The sequence below is a fragment of the Poromitra crassiceps genome (genome assembly GCF_964638095.1).
Source record: "Poromitra crassiceps genome assembly, chromosome: 11".
Classification (NCBI taxonomy): domain Eukaryota; kingdom Metazoa; phylum Chordata; class Actinopteri; order Beryciformes; family Melamphaidae; genus Poromitra; species Poromitra crassiceps.
This window is the reverse complement of record NC_139643.1, coordinates 1,581,540-1,599,418: the sequence shown is the minus strand read 5'-3', so window position 1 is coordinate 1,599,418 and position 17,879 is coordinate 1,581,540. Positions and strand designations below refer to the sequence as shown.

The following is a 17,879-nucleotide window of genomic DNA, read 5'->3' as shown; positions in this document are numbered from 1 at the left end:
GAATCCGAGGACCGACATCTCTGTGGTTCTGACCGATCACTCTTGGTCACTGGCTGCCTTACAACCAGCCAGGTCCCGGTCACTGGCTGCCTTACAACCAGCCAGGCCCTGGTGACTGGCTGCCTTACAACCAGCCAGGTCACAAGTGGTATTCCTTCAACCGCGTCCGAGGACCGACATCTCTGTGGTTCTGACCGACCACTGCCCGTGAGCCCTCAACTACGATCCAGCACACTTCACACATCACCCGAGGCAAGCACACAAGCTTCCTTACAAATTGGTCCTTCGAGCGGATCAGAGGACTTGCGTCGCTCAGAGATGGAACAGGAGTCGGCGATGACCTCACAGGTGAACTCTGACGTCATCATTGATGATGTCACGGCGGTGTCATCGTCATTACGTCGTTGGCGCGTTGGTTCGTGGGCGTTAATTGCCCCGAGAACAGGCCTGTAGAAAAGGGTCCATAATGGCCCACCATCAGGCCTGTTCTCGGGGCAATTGACGCCCACGAACCAACGCGCCAACGACGTAATGACGAGCCAGCACACTTCACACATCACCCGAGGCAAGCACACAAGCTTCCTTACATTCGCTAACCAGTCTTTGAACTGAAATCTTTGAAGAAGTTGGGATCCCTGTCTGAGAGAAATAGCCTGGCTGGTTCGATGTTTATCCGTTCACCTGCGTCGCGTTGAAGCACTTTTTACAGACTGGCTTTGTTTGATGTGTCCGGGCTTGCCTTCGCTGTCGGCAAGGTAAGCAAAATACTTCCACATTTCGCTTCGTGCATTTGCTTTCTCAACAAGCGTTGGGCGGCTTGCAAGACTCTCAGAGCTGTCTGTGTCCCTGTCAGGCTGCTGACTGAAGGAGGAGGACTGAAGGACTGGCCAGAGAGCGAGCAGGCAGCAGAGAGGGGAGAGGGGGAAATCGGCACGCCCACACATGAAGCTGACATACCGCGCTTATTATCACAAGATAATTTCGCCAGTTTGCTTTAATGTGATGATTAGATGATGCCCGCTGGAACATTAAGCAACGTGTGTACACCTCATAGCTCCCTGGACGTTGTGACATCACCAACGAGGGTGTATATTACAAGGTGTTCTGTGACGCTGTATTCCTCTTCTTCATAATGTCTTCCCTTCCCACGACCGAATCCGAGGACCGACATCTCTGTGGTTCTGACCGATCACTCTTGGTCACTGGCTGCCTTACAACCAGCCAGGTCCCGGTCACTGGCTGCCTTACAACCAGCCAGGCCCTGGTGACTGGCTGCCTTACAACCAGCCAGGTCACAAGTGGTATTCCTTCAACCGCGTCCGAGGACCGACATCTCTGTGGTTCTGACCGACCACTGCCCGTGAGCCCTCAACTACGATCCAGCACACTTCACACATCACCCGAGGCAAGCACACAAGCTTCCTTACAAATTGGTCCTTCGAGCGGATCAGAGGACTTGCGTCGCTCAGAGATGGAACAGGAGTCAGGTGAGCTCGCTCTGGCCACGGCACCCCACCGACCAGAGGAGCAATCCCTTCCCCAGCAGATCACATCTGGATACAGCAGGAGTAGTAGTCAGGGGCCAGACCCCCTACACTCCCACCAGACGATCCGATCGGGGCAGGAGCTCATCCGCAGCCACCAGGAAAACCGACTCCCCGCTCAGGCAGCCCAGGCAAGGGCCGATTTAGCCCAGATAAGGGCTGAGTTTGAGGCAGAGGAAGCTGCAGAGAACCGTATGGAGCTCCTATGGATCAAGGCCAGAGCCCTACCGGCCTTTGGCCACGCTAGCGCTAGGAGGAAGGCACAGCAAGCGACATCTCATGAAGAGATCCTAAGGATGGAAGCCGTAATGGCGCAGGGCTATGCTAGGTTGAAGGCTGAGCAGGAACAAAGGTCCCGATGTGGTCAGCGGGCCCGAGAATGGGCCCAAGCAGAGGCTCAGCGGGCCCAAGAACAGGCCCAAGCAGAGGCTCAGCGGGCCCAAGAACAGGCCCAAGCAGAGGCTCTGCGGGCCGAAGAGGCAGCCCAGCAGCTCCAGGCCAAGGCCCTCCAAGCTAGAGAGCAGATAATCTGCCGCCTGGATAGAAGCCGACGCCTGCTGAGCCAAGCTGAGCAGGAGCCCCAGAGGGCGCCACCCACTTCACCGGTGCCTGCATCCCGGCTGAACATTTCACCTGTGCCCCGCACCTCCCACGACCAGGGTCAGGTCAGCACGGTGGCTCCAGAGCCAACGACCCAAACTATGGAACCCCCTGTTCCACTGCCCAGACAAGGGCAATGGCCATCGCCAACGCCACCAACACCCACACCCAGGACACGTCCGCCGACAAAGGTCGCCGACCCTGAGCATGCAATAGAGTGCAACGGGGCGGCCGAGCGCGCCACTGGGATACCCCACACTCAGGGAGGCATGGCGAACGCGGGGACCAACAGCACAGGGTACAGTCAGCCGGCCGGCGTCAATCATTCCCACAAGATAGCCGGACACGACAGCTGGGACCCCCCCAGAGGGCGGGACCAGCCATCACCATTACCTATTCCCAGAATTCACCTCCTGGCCCTGCCCGGGCTCATGGAGACAACTCCAGCCAAGCCCTCTAGGGAGGCCAAGAAGTCCGAGCAAGTGGAGCAAGTTGACATGCCTTTGCGGACGGTGAGGCAGGAGCCCCAGATGCTTCACAGGGTGGCCGTCTCCCTCATCGTCTCGCCGGCAATTTGCCCAGAGCAGACCTATTGTACCAAGAGAGCCTTTACGGAACCGAACCTTGGTCTAGGCGAGCAACCTTACCCCATCACTGCCCTGCAGCAGGAATTCCGCCCGAGGAATTTGCCCCTCCATCAGTTCGGGAGGATCCATCTTGTCCTGCTCATACAGCACCTATGGAAATGGAGACCGGGCTGGGATGACCCAGTCCTACCCGAGACACTGCTGCAGGCCTGGGTAGAGTGGGAGGACGAGCTACCGCAACCGCAGGTAGCTGTTGCGGTCGACATTACGCGGGGAAGGCCCCTTCCCGCACTCACCACCAGCAGTTGGGGTTGCGGACCCCCCTTCCCTCTTCTCAGCCCAGATCGCTGGCCAGAGACACCCCAACTCCACACAACCGCGGATCGGAGCAAGGAGTTGAGGAAGCCAGGTTACTGTGGCCTCAGGCCGGCCCCCCGCCATGCCGGAGGAGTGTACGACCTTCGGTGCCCTCATCGAGGATCCCACACCGGCGCTCCACGGGGCGGCCAACAAGGCACTAAGGGCCGAGGACTATAGTAAGGCCGAGGCTTACCTCCAACGAGGGCAGACAAACTGCTTCCTCGCCGACCTTACGCCGCTGAGTTTCCTCAACTGGAAACTCAAGCCACCAGAGGCCCCTCACTCCCTCGCCGACCCTACGCCGCTGAGTTTCCTCAACTGGAAACTCAAGCCACCAGAACCAGAGGCCCCTCACTACAGCAGTAGCTGGGTAGACCCCCAGCTCCTGAGCAGCTCCCGCGCTGACCTCACGCAGCTGAGTTTCCTGAACTGGAAACTCAAGCCACCAGAGGCCACTACAGCTCACTACAGCAGTTGCTGGGTAGACCCCCAGCTCCTGCACACATTTGGCCAATGGGGACGGTCACCAAACTTTTCCCCTGGACTGGACAACAACGTGTAGACCCGTACCTACACCCGGCCGGTGGCCAAGCGGACCACAGCCCCCCTCACCGCCAGACTAATCAACCAAGCCCTGCCTATACCAGGTGGGACTGGAGGGCCATTCCGGCCATTTCTGGAAGAATACAGATTCCCCACAGGAATCGGGGAGCGGCTGTAGAAAAGGGTCCATAATGGCCCACCATCAGGCCTGTTCTCGGGGCAATTGACGCCCACGAACCAACGCGCCAACGACGTAATGACGATGACACCGCCGTGACATCATCAATGATGACGTCAGAGTTCACCTGTGAGGTCATCGGCGATGTCAGACGGTCTAGGCTGACTGTGATGGCAGACGGGACTTTGCGGGGTCACCGATGATGTCATAGCTCCCTGGACGTTGTGACATCACCAACGAGGGTGTATATAACAAGGTGTTCTGTGATGCTGTATTCCTCTTCTTCATAATGTCTTCCCTTCCCACGACCGAATCCGAGGACCGACATCTCTGTGGTTCTGACCGATCACTCTTGGTCACTGGCTGCCTTACAACCAGCCAGGTCCCGGTCACTGGCTGCCTTACAACCAGCCAGGCCCTGGTGACTGGCTGCCTTACAACCAGCCAGGTCACGAGTGGTATTCCTTCAACCGCGTCCGAGGACCGACATCTCTGTGGTTCTGACCGACCACTGCCCGTGAGCCCTCAACTACGATCCAGCACACTTCACACATCACCTGAGGCAAGCACACAAGCTTCCTTACAACAGGGAGCTATGACATCATCGGTGACCCCGCAAAGTCCCGTCTGCCATCACAGTCAGCCTAGACCGTCTGACATCGCCGATGACCTCACAGGTGAACTCTGACGTCATCATTGATGATGTCACGGCGGTGTCATCGTCATTACGTCGTTGGCGCGTTGGTTCGTGGGCGTCAATTGCCCCGAGAACAGGCCTGTAGAAAAGGGTCCATAATGGCCCACCATCAGGCCTGTTCTCGGGGCAATTGACGCCCACGAACCAACGCGCCAACGACGTAATGACGAGCCAGCACACTTCACACATCACCCGAGGCAAGCACACAAGCTTCCTTACATTTGCTAACCAGTCTTTGAACTGAAATCTTTGAAGAAGTTGGGATCCCTGTCTGAGAGAAATAGCCTGGCTGGTTCGATGTTTATCCGTTCACCTGCGTCGCGTTGAAGCACTTTTTACAGACTGGCTTTGTTTGATGTGTCCGGGCTTGCCTTCGCTGTCGGCAAGGTAAGCAAAATACTTCCACATTTCGCTTTGTGCATTTGCTTTCTCAGCAAGCGTTGGGCGGCTTGCAAGACTCTCAGAGCTGTCTGTGTCCCTGTCAGGCTGCTGACTGAAGGAGGAGGACTGAAGGACTGGCCAGAGAGCGAGCAGGCAGCAGAGAGGGGAGAGGGGGAAATCGGCACGCCCACACATGAAGCTGACATACCGCGCTTATTATCACAAGATCATTTCGCCAGTTTGCTTTAATGTGCGCGAATGATTAGATGATGCCCGCTGGAACATTAAGCAACGTGTGTACACCTCGCCCATGAGAAGGACCGGCAAATGACTTGACACGTTTCACACTTGTGTCCCTGATCAGGCATACCGCTCTTCTGACTGGCTCGAAACTGGTGAAATGTCCGCGATGACGGGGTCGCGCTTATACCGGAAAACAACTTTCACACATGAAGGCATTAGACCACTTTCCGGTCATTTAGCGGTAAAAAGCGCATGTGGGAAAACGGCTATAGTGTATCAGCATAAGAACTCTCATGGGTCTGGCGTTGAGACTAAAGGCGCCGACAAGGTTCTGCGCAGCCTCGACTTGGAGCCTTGCCGCCGCCGAGCGGCAACAGCGAGACTGTGCATACTCGAACGTTAACTCGGCGCGTTGGCTGCGGTACACGTCCAAAACGATCGTGTCATTTACCAAGAACTTGCAATCATGTCGGTGGGGGGACATTTTATTGTCCCTCCATTTCAAAACTCATTCCGGTGAGCCTGCAGAAGGCTTTGCAAGATGAGGGACAAGCACTGTTAAATGAGGAAATGGCATTTCCTCATTCCTCACAACAAGGAGTTGACGCTGCGGAGTCACATTTTCGAGGAGCTGCACGCCCCCTCCGCCGAGCTGCGCCGATAGGACGCCCAGCTGCAGCGACCCCCTCGGCGCAGTCAGCGCCGGCGATTTCGCTCGAGCATAATTTGCGCTTAAGGGGGACCTGACAGTGCAGTGTGTGTGTGTGTGGGAGGGGGAGCGCCCATGGGGTGGTGAATGGGGTACTGCACTAGTTATGCTAATTACTCAAATTGCCCAACATGCAACTCCTAGTAACAAAGTTGAATTTCATCCACTAGGCTACATGACAGTTCAATCATAATGGTTCATTCATACCAAACACCATTACTGGATCCAAAACATTTCCAGTAGACTAAAGTCATTCTTCCAAATTAAGGCCTACAATCATCTCTCACAATGAAATAGTCTGGCTAGATTAGACATTTCCTCAATCCTTAGTCCTGTGAGTTAGGGGGTTAGGTGGAAAACACAGTCATTGATGGTCATTGTTTTTTCATGGAGTGGATAATTGCTTTCTGAAAAGTATCTCTGATGTAGTCTACATTGAAGGATGTAATTAAAAGTCTGTCTTGCATATTAGGGGTGTCAAAAATAATCGATTATAAGATGCATCGCGATGCGGACGTGCATGATTCTGCATCGATTCACAAATGTCAAAAATCGATTAAAAAAGAAAAGAAAAAAGAAAATGATAATCGAATAAAATATAATGGAAGTACATGCAGTTGTTTATTTGGATCATAATACAATGCAATTCCAAATGCACTTTTATTTTAAAGCAGCTACGAGCAAGATTTTCGATTGTTATTAAAGGATGGCTTTCCCGTGGGGAATATGAATATATATTAAATCTCACGCCCCTAAGGTTGTCGAATCCGTTGAAATTTTTGAAATTGCTTCTTCACAGCCAAAGATATCAACAGAAATCCACTCTGTGTGGGGGGGGGGCTGGTGGGGGGGAGGTGCGGGTGCGGGGACTCGAAATCCTACATTTCCCACAATGCACTGGGCTCGCGTGGCCTTCGTTTCCATGCCCACCCCTCAGGCATTTGGCTGATATCAAACTCCAGTAGGTGGCGGTAATGCACATATGTTTGCCAACCGCCATAAAACTCAAAGAAGAAGAAGAAGAAAGCTTCGACAATAATACATTATGAGAAGAAGAAAAAATCGAAAATAAAATTGCCTCCAAATTGCACCAAATTTAAACCGAAGTATACATGTCGGGAGATGTCTTCATAAAAAAAAATTCATGCATTTTAAGGCATTTTCGTAGGAGTTACGCGCATCTGATGTTGTAACTATTTTATGTAAAAATGTGTAAAAACGGGTACATTGCTCAGCGTTGATTTCGTTACTTCAACGCACATACTACTAGATGTAAAATTTGACGAGCTTTCCAATGCCGCCAGTCCCGTGTCTGTCAGTGCTTCCGTTCCCGAGATATGGTCTCTTTGCAAGGAGCTATGGAAAGCTAACCTAGCTACAGCAGGCTAGGTGGTGGAAAAAGATGGCTGCCTTTTGTTTTTGTTCAAGACCTCTGAAGGGGCGTGGAGGACCTCTAGAGGCGGGACCATGGCAGCACAGGCCCACAAGTAGTGTAGTTCATAGATGCTCGACTTCCGCAAGGCTGGACTTGTCGCTCTGACGCGTTTTGCGTCAGAGCGACATGGAAATAATGTGAGAGATGCTTGATATCTCTGGCTGTAAACAACCAATTTCAAAAATTTCAACGGATTCGAAAACCTTAGGGGCGTGAGATTTAATATATATTCATATTCCCCACGGAAAAGCCGTCCTTTAAACAGTCTAAATTTAATATCGATGCATCACATCTTACCTCTAATAGTAGACACGACCAACGCAGAGTAGTCTTCTTAAGAGTTAAGAATAGAGATGCTGCGATCCGATCATGTGATCGGATATCGGCGCGATATCAGCCAAAAAACATGGATCGGATCGGATCGGATTCCAGCGAAAATGACCGATCCAAGGCTCCGATATAAGCACTCCATTCCATGACTCCGCTCCAGGATTTCTATCCAGCATGCAGCAGCAGCAGCAGCACACAGAGGCTGCGTTGAGCCTAGGATGGCCAGTAGTGATGCGCGGGTCAGGTTTTTTTAAGGCCCGCCCCAACCCAACCCATCATTGGAGCCAGCCCGCCCCGTTAAAATATCTGAAAATTCCGAACCCAGCCCAACCCAGCAGCCCGCAACGGCCAATTTAATGTAATATGTCTCCGGACGCAGGAGGAGCACAGCAGAGCTTCCAAGGTGTGCAAAGCAGCTAATAACTGTCTCTCTCCCCCCTCTCTCTCTCTCACACACACACACAGACACTCACATCACATGCTGCCGTGCGCGACAACAGTTGTAGCCTAGGCCTGCTCTGGATGAGTTGCGCTGCTGCTTTCATGTCGGTCTTTCTTCAATTAATCCATGGTCTTCAGATAGCGCGACCGACTACGCTTCCCCAAAGTGCGGATGGCGTGACCGCGCAGTGTTTCAAATGGAGGTAGCAGGTAGAGGTAGGTAGGCACTAGGCAGGCTACAGAAACAGTTCTTATTCTTCCCCATTTCTTTTAATTACCTCATGCGCTCTCAATTGGCCATGTTGCAGTAGTAGGCTAAACGTAGTAGTGCAGCAGGTGCGCACACGGCTTGCAGATACGGCCAGACTCGCTGTCTGATTTCTTTTAATTACCTCATGCGCACTCAATTGTTCACAGCCTACTCACGTTGCAGTAAAGTTGACAAATAGATCACAGTCGAGTCCACAACAGAAAATCTGCGGTGGCATTATATGGACACTTCAAATAATAATTACAGCGAATAATCCTTCCAAAATGTTTGTTTTGAGAGCACATAGGCTACCTCATTGAAGCGTTTCTTTACTCCATGTAGGCTATAGAGAGTGCAGCAGGAGTCTGTCTGATTGTGTGTACCTACATGTGAGAGAGTTAACGTCTTTAAGGTTAATTACTCTGTGTGTTTCATTGCTCTAAATTATTTAATAATGTTGCTTTGTCACGGGCCATATCGCCCAGCCCTAATTTGATTGTTATGTTTTAGTTTTACATCAAATTAATTAGATGAACTAAATCGTTTACATACTATATTACCAAAGCACACACATACATACCTAACCCTAAAAATGTTTGTTGCCTGCTAGCTATCAGACAGAATAGAGAGACTTAAATATGTGCTGTATCGGTATCGGATCGAAATCGGTATCGAATCGGGTATCGAAATTTGATCGGAATCGGATCGGTTTTGAGCTAAAATATCGAAATCGGATCGGAATTGAAAAATCTCGATCGCAGCATCTCTAGTTAAGAAGCTTCTTAAGGAGTTAAGAAGCTTCTTAAGGAGTTAAGAAGGCTCCAAAGAAGTGTTTCCCAAACGCCTTCTTAACAGCCTTCTTAACACATCGCTAAAGAAGGCTCTTAAGAAGCATCTTAACTGGAGCTGTCCACCATCTCGATGTGAGAGGTCCTCTGCGGCCCACTAGGTGGCACTCTGAGCCCACCAGTGGGCCACGAACCAGTGATTGAGAAACACTGTTGTAGAATAACCTAATCGTGGTCATGTTAAACAAGAACTTCTTCTATTAAACAGGATTTATTTCAGACATGGACTGCAGTTCAAATTGCTTTATATACACAGCATACAACAAAATTGCGAGAAACACTACAGAATTTAAGCGACCTTGGGTTCTGTGAAAGGTGCTATATAAATCCACAACATTCTTATTGTAAAAGGAATCCATTCTCATTAGAGGAATATAGCCTACGGTAAAACATTTAAAACACAAGTAACCATACATACAGGGGAGATTTTCAAGTGTTCCCCAATTTTAAACACTAAAGGGTGCACGAAAGAAAGGAAAAAGGGAAAAACACAAGAGGAACAGTGGACACAAGTATCTCCTTTTGCCTGACACGGCTGGATCTGCCAGTGTTTATTAAGAAGGTGTTAAGAATGCCCCAGACCCTTCTTACAAAACCTTAACGAAAGATCATCTTAGCACTAAGAAGCTTTTGGGAAACGCAGCCTTCTTAACGGAAGATAATTTTAGGCTAAGAAGCAATCGGGAAACGCGTTGGCTTCATTGGCTTCTTACGGGACCCTTAAGAAGGGTCAAAGAAGCTTCTTAGCGCTAAGAAGCTTTTGGGAAACGCATGCCTTCATAACGAAAGATCATCTTAGGCTAAGAAGCAATTGGGAAACGCGTTTGCTTCTTAAGGGGGCCTTAAGAAGGGTTAAAGAAGCTTCTTAGCGCTAAGAAGCTTTTGGGAAACCCAGCCACTGTCATTTCCTTCTCACGTCATCGAATTCACCATTGATTAGTCACTTTAACAGTTTATGATGTTCTATATGGTATCATTGTAATCCTTGACCATGAAAACGTTGGGATAGACATCTCCTTTTCAGTGTTAGCATGTGTGGTTCAGGAGATATGATGCAAACTACATAATTTTCTTATGGCAGAATTAAAATGGCCGCCACAAGGCATTTTTGCGATGGCTCAATTTCTGAAAATGTACAGGGCCCCAAACTATAAGCGTACCAAGTTTCATGCTTTTACGAAAAAGGGAACATAATTTTCACATATCATCTGGACTAATACACAGAAATCAGGCTTTTGTCATTTATATGGGGGTAGGTTTGTTTACAGAGTGATAACTATCCTTAAGCTACCAAATCGGCAGGGTTATCATACCAAAATATAAACTAGAGACATGTAGGAAGACAAAAATAACAAAATTGTGCAGACCGCACGATTTTGTGCGGTCACCTCAGGTGGTACCGATTTCTGCATTGGCCCATGGACTAACTGTTACGAAGCACTTTGTAGCCTTCTTGTTTTGAAGAACACACTGCAAGTCCATATAGGGAAACACTATGTAGTCTAGTATTATGGAAATAGTATCCCAGCAAGCAAAATTACATCATGATAACGTTGTGATGACATCTTTCAGTGACGTCCAGGACGTGGCCAAATCACATGCCGGTTTGGGGATGATTTAGACGTCTACGCGGGAATGTCAAACTGACGTCGAAATATGACCATTACCATGAATGGGCATGTTCATTTATTCTGCTATTTACACAGTGTATATTCAGCAGCTTTATACATAAAGCTATAATTATGTCCAGATTAACAATTTATGCTACATTTTTTTTAAATATAATACTTTTTTGTGGATCGAACATCAACGTGTAACCGTCTACAATCTGTGTAAGCATTACCCCGAAACACATTAACGCCGCCCAATGCTACAGCATGCAACTTCCAACTCAAATGTATAGTTTACGCCTCGCGGTGTATTTTCTCTCTTTCAAAACAATCTGGCAACAAGATATGCAAGTGAGACAATTGCAGGATTCCCCTGCAATTCATCTCCTCATAGTCTCACCTCCACGAATAAACAGTTAATCAGCGCAGATTGTCCAGTGTCCACATGCAAGTGCTGATCACTCGGATTTTGGATAAAAAATAGCCCAGGCTGAGAAATACGTGATTGATTGCAACCATTTAGTTATCCTCATGGATATTTCAGTGGTGAGTGAAATGAGTTGGATAGTGATACAGTGATAATCTGGGCCAGATCTGACTCTCATGATATGACTTGAGCTGGCCCCGATTGGGCTCTCTCGATTCGTCCGGTCCGTCCATGCTTGCTGGGATAGGACGAATCAGCGTGATGTCACTGCCACCCAAAAATGCGTAACCCCGCGGCAGTTAACTAGTATGAGTTGTGCCAAACAAACGTTAATATCTCAAAAAGTATACATCGCATTGCTTATATTTGGACATTCTGAGTGAGAGCAGAATTAGCGCAAGAGTTTGATGTATAATATATGCATGTCGTGTTAAAGATGCGTGAACTGTCGCAGTTTTTAAATTGTAAACACGGTCAGCTCCATAGGGTTCCATTGCCACCCAGTGACGCGTTTTTTTTTTTTTTTTACAAAATGCTGCTCGGCTGATCCCTCGTATAGATAGAAACACCATAGATTCACTATAGACTCACTAGTATAGAATAATATACACGAACTAAAGCCCTATAGGAATATTACAGGAATACTGCAGATATGCTATGGAAAGGAGAGGGGGGGGACATAAATCAGAATCAAATCACTGCGGAGCGCCACAGATAGGCTGCAAGTTAGCGTACTACAGGAACCGTGTATGAACAACACATTAACGTGGGGCCGTGAGAGCCGAGAGCCACTCCCTTCCTTCCCGATGAAAACAAACGAGCCCGGGTCTGCAACAGGCCTAGCTAACATGCTAGCTAACAGCCGAGGACGGCTGCGTATTGGTACTATGAGATGATGTGAGCTGCAGTGTTTTTAGCTTGGTTAGCTTAGGCATGAGGACTCGGATGGTTTAGCCTGGCTGGTCTCCAACAGCACAGAACAGCCACAGGGAGGACAACAAACTGCTTCACGTTACCTGCGCCCTGAAGCTGCTGGAGTCCAGCTTTAGTCCAGGTTTAGTCCAGCTTTAGTCCTGGTTTCAGTCCTGGTTTAGTGGTTTTCAGGCTGTGGGCTGCTCCCTGGTCTCAGGCAGCGCTGACGCAAAACCAGTCAAGCTCGCGACTATAATAAACTTCAACACGACGTCCGGTGATTTACACAATAAAAGCATATTTTTTTTATAAAACAAATTATTGAGTCGTTCTTTTTAACAAGAAAGAAAAAAAAAATACAAACACATACACAAGCAGATTCACTTAACCCCCCCCCCCCCCTCCTCCCACACACACACACACACACACACACACACACACACACACACACACACACACACACACACACACACACACACACACACACACACACACACACACACACACACACACAAAACCAACAAAGATATATAGCTAATATATAGCTCACAGTATTAAATATAATATGTGCCCTTCAGGACAAATCATAGCCTGGTAAACCGCCCGTCACGTGAACTCACATTGCATTTGGTTCTCCATGACGGTCTGGACCTGCACAGGCAGTTAAGATGATTGGTCGAGCCATGCCGGCTCGACCAATCAGCGGCGGCCGTAGGCGGGCTCTGGCTCGTCTGGGCAAGTAGTGGGTACATGGTCTTTGTAGTTCTTTTCACTCGTCAACATGGCTGCTGCCGCGGAAGTGACAGGCAGTGAATGAAATTGAATGTAACGTTCCCAATTCTATGTATTAAATTCTAAAAAACGACCCACAACATTTGGGAAGGCTAAGCCACACAACTAGTTCGTTATAATCTAACTAAATGCTTCGAAGGTGACTTTACGACCGCGAGGACTCAATCAATGAATACCACGGAGATCAGCCACAGGCACCTTCCGCGATCTGATTGGTTGAAGTTAACACCCACCAGCGGTGATAGACAGATGGGTCATCCAATCACCTGCCAAGTAGCTTGGACAAAGTGCCCGCCTCCGTCAGCGGGTCTGGTGACTTCAAACCCAGATCGACTGGTTTAGTGAAACCTATGTGGAGCTATACCGTCCATCTGGCAGCGTCAGGTTAGACAAATCAACCCAGGCAGGATCAATGAGTGGACAGTCTCCACCAGACAACAAGCAAAAAAACAAAAAAAGACAAACGCAACCTAGCTATCATGGAGATGGCCATGGTCCCCACGCACGGCTTCAACAAATGCATTCCACCCGATAATATTTTCTAATTTAGCGCCATGCACACAGGCCACCGACATCTCCATGACAGCCAGGTCCACAGCTGAAGAAACCCATTATTCACCAGGCAGAGTATGAGGAGGCTTCCATCTCTGAGTCACCTTTTTTGCAGCAGTAAGGCCCAGCAACAGCCAACGCCTCTGCCTCAAGGATAAATTCAACCCAGGAAAATCATTCAACAACAAAACAACAGGAGAACAAGGATCAGTGACTCCCAGCACTACGGACATCATTGTGAACTTGAAGTTTGACCTTTGACCACCAAAATGTAATCAGTTCATCCTTAAGTCCAAGTGGATGTTTCAGCCAAATGTGAAGAAATTCCGTCAAGGCGTGGGATATCGCGTTAACGAGCTTGAAAATGGCCTTTGTGAGGGCACAGTGACCTTGACCTTTGACCACCAAAATCAAATCAGTTCATCCTTGAGTCCAAGTGGACGTTTGAGCCAAATGTGAAGAAATTCCGTCAAGGCGTTCCTGATAGTTTATTTGTTTATTTGTTTGTTTATTTGTTCACACACATAGTAGATGTGTGTGAACATCTGATGCGCAGGTCAGGGTTTTTTATCGCCCGCACCAACCCAACCCGTCATTGGAGCCAGTCCGCACCGCCTAGCCCGTTAAAATATCGGAAAACGCCGAACCCAACCCAACCCAGCAGCCCACAAACGGCCAATTTAATGTAATATGTCTCCGGACTCAAGAGGAGCGCAGCAGAGCTCTCCAAGGTGTCCAAAGTCTGTCTCTCTCCTCCCTCTCTCTTTCTCTCTCTCACACACACAGATACACACATGCATGCCGGTGCACAACAACAGCTTTACTGCTCTTGATGCATTGCACGGCTGCTTTCATGTTCGGCGGCGTTACAAACTCAGCTATTATTATCGGTTTGGTTTTCTTCAATTAATCCAAGGTCTTCAAATAAAGGTACCAGGTAGAGAGGTAGGCTACAGAAACCATTCTTATTCTTTCCCATTTCTTTTAATTACCTCATGCACTCTCAATTGGTCACGTAGCCTACTCACGTTGGGTTAGGGCATTCGTTTTATGGACACTCCAAATAATAAATATAGCGAATAATCCTTCCAAAATGTTTGTTTTGAGAGCACATAGGCTACCTCATTTGAAGCGTTTCTTTACTCGACCATGTAGGTAAATGGTAAATGGCCTGCATTTATATAGCGCTTTTATCCAAAGCGCTTTACAATCAGTAGGTAAATTCACCCATTCATACACCGATGGTGGCAAGCTGCCACGCAGGGTGCTGGCACACCATCAGGAGCAATTTGGGGTTCAGTATCTTGACCAAGGACACTTCGACATGCAGACTGGAGGAGCCGGGAATCGAACCAAAGCGATTAGTGATGACCCGCTCTACCTACTGAGCTGCAGCCGCCCCTATAGGCCCCTGTAGGCTATAGAGAGTGCAGCAGGTGCACTGCAGATGGCTTCAGACTCGCTGTCTGATTGTCTGTACGTGTGTGAGAGAGTTCACGTCTTAATAAAGGGTTACTCTGCGTGTTTCACTGCTCGAACTAAATTATTTAATAATGTTGCTTTGTCACGTTCTGAGCCTGCCCTACCCGCACCCACGATATTTTCATAATTTGCCAACCCAGACAGCCTGCGGGACCCGGTGAGTTCTGGGTGACTCGCGCATCACTAGTTCCTGAGATATCGCATTAACACCTTTGACCAACAAAATCTAATCAGTTGATCCTGGAGTCTAAATGGAGATTTGAGCCAAATGTGACGAAATTCCGTAAAGGCGTTCCTGAGATATCGCGTTAACAAGCTTGACAATTGCATTCGTGAGCTCACAGTGACCTTGACCTTTGACCATCAAAATCTAATCAGTTCAACCTTGGAGGTATTGCCATGGTGGTGGTTTCATGGAGGAGGTGCCAGCTGTGTTCCTTGGCTTTCCTTGCCAGGGCGAGGGTAGCGGCCTCTCGCCGTAGGCCGGCTGGCGCTATTCCTGCTAGGGCTGGCAGGTAGAACACGGGGGTGGGTTTCAGGCAGCCAGTGATGATCCGGAGTGCATTATTGATGGCCGTGTCGACCTTCTTGGCATGTGGGCTTCTGCTCCAGGTTGGGGCACAGTACTCGGCTGCAGAGAAAACGAGGGCTTGTGTGGAGATACGTAAAACCTTGGCCGAGGCCCCCCAGGTTGTGCCAGCAAGGCGGCGGATGAGTGAGACCCTAGCTGTTACTTTGGCCCTCACTTCATCCAAATGATGTTTATAGGACAATGTCCTGTCCAAGCGCACGCCCAGGTACTTTGGGGCCTGCTGGAACTCCAGGGGTTTGTTTTCCACAGAGATCTTCAACTCCCTTCTTGCTTCCCTGTTGCAGAGGTGGAATGCTGCGGATACGGTCTTTCCGGTACTGAGCTGCAGTCGCCAGCTCCGAAGGTAGGCAGCCAGGACGTCCATATCCTGGTTGAGGCCCTCTTCAACAGCCTTCCATGTGGGTTGGTGTAACATGATGGCTAGGTCGTCCGCATACCCATACCTTCTAGATGTTGTCACCGGTAGGTCAAAGATGTAAATGTTGAAGAGCATCGGTGAGAGGACAGACCCTTGTGGAACCCCGTTTCTCAGCCTCCTGAGCCTGCTGCGCTGGCCGTCACTGGTCTGGAGAATGAAACTGCGGTTTGACAGCATCTCCATGATGAAGTTGACCATATGACGGTCCGGGATGGTTCTCAGCAGCTTCAGGTGGAGTCCGAGGTGCCATACGGTGTCGTAAGCGGCAGTCAGGTCCAGTAGTACCACCCCAGCTTTGGCATGGCAATACCTCCAAGCAGACTCAAGTCCCGCCACTCATACAACCAGGCCGCGCAAGAGATGCTTAATTCCATCCCGGAGGATCTGCCAACCAAAGCCTGGCTGGCGGCGGCATGGAAGCAGGAGTGGGAGTCGACAGGACAGACACGCCTACACCATTACATCCAGGATCCTGGAGGTGGCGTTGAAGGAGAAGACCTACCTCGCCGGCAATGGACCCTCCTGAACCGCCTTCGCACAGGGGTTGGCTGCTTCAAAGCGTCCATGAAGAAGTGGGGCCTAACCGACAGTGCAGCGTGTGAGTGCGGGGAGCCTGAGCAGACTGCCAACCACGTGATCACCACCTGTCCCCTGCATAGACCACCTTCAGAGGAGGGCCTCTTCCGAGTGGGACCTGAGACGAGGGCATGGCTACACGACACAAAGCTGGATATATGAATGACGATACACGAAAGAGAGAGAGAGAGAGAGTTCAACCTTGAGTCCAAGTGGACATTTGAGCCAAATTTGATGAAATTCCATCAAGGCATTCCTGAGATATCACGTTAACGAACTTCGGACAGACGGACGGACAGACAACCCGAAACAATAATGCCTCTGGCTCGGCTACCGGCGGTGGCGGCATAAAAAGAAAGAAGTACCAGGAAGATTATAATGAGAGTGGAGGTCCTGAAATGCCTGAAGTCTATTACCCGATGTAATATCGGAGAGAAGATTAATACCGCTTTGGTGGGAAAGAAATCAGACACCCACCCACACAAAGAGAGAAATTATTAAACAAGGCCAAATGATTATGGAATTTGATATGTTGGCATGAGATTCAACAGTTCTGTATGTGGCGATATGATGAGAACTTCTACAAGTTTCGAGAGGAATGTTGGAGAAAATGATGTCCTGAAGTCTGCACGGGCTAACCATCTCCTCCTCCAATGAGCACCACACCACCTGTGTGTGGCAGGTTAGACCTTTGCCTCGGTCCCTCTGCCCATTAATTGGCTCCAGCTGTGAGCAATAATCTCTGGTTATTGATCTCTGGTTATTGCTCACAGCTATACTGTGAGCAACCAAAGGCTTTATAGAGCCAGACAGACTGGCCGGCCTCCTGCCCGCTATTCAAACTTCCATGAAAGAGCAGAATTGAAGGTAAAGCCAAGGTTTTTCACAGTTGAATTCCAAGTAATTACGCAGCCCTCAATATTTAGACTATGATCAGCGAGGAGTGGTAGTTGGATTTTTGGGCCAACGACTTGTAATTCAGTTTTGTTGGCGAGTTAGTTGAAAGAAGTTTTGAGACATCCAATCTGTAACAGCAGTTACAAAGAAACAGTGGATGGATAGATCCAGAAGGAGGCGGTAATGCAACATAAAGGTCAAGGTCAAGGTTCACTTTATTGTCCCGCTAGGGGAAATTAGTTTTGCAGCAGGGTGCAACAACGCAAAACGACAGAATAAAACAACAGACACAACATACAACAAATACACAATAAAAAACAATAAAACGCCAAGGAGTCAGAGCAGGGATATTTCAAACCACATTGCACAACAAGAAAAGGGGTGCAAAATGCAAAGTGCAAAAGTGGGTAGTGTAGAGAGCTAAATGCTATTAAGCATGTTGATGGTGCTGGGGATGAAAGAGACGTGGAATCGT

General features: G+C 49.1%; 1 pseudogene across 1 annotated transcript in view; it reads right to left on the bottom strand.

Annotated features, from left to right (window-relative positions):
• Positions 1-12,317, bottom strand: part of LOC310785569 (phosphatidylinositol 4-kinase beta-like) — a 101,283-nt pseudogene extending 88,966 nt beyond the window's left edge. Inside the window, exon 1 of the transcript XR_014554073.1 lies at positions 12,200-12,317. The product of XR_014554073.1 is annotated as a phosphatidylinositol 4-kinase beta-like (transcript). The remainder of the gene's footprint in view (positions 1-12,199) is intronic.
• Between the last annotated feature and the right edge of the window lie 5,562 nt (positions 12,318-17,879).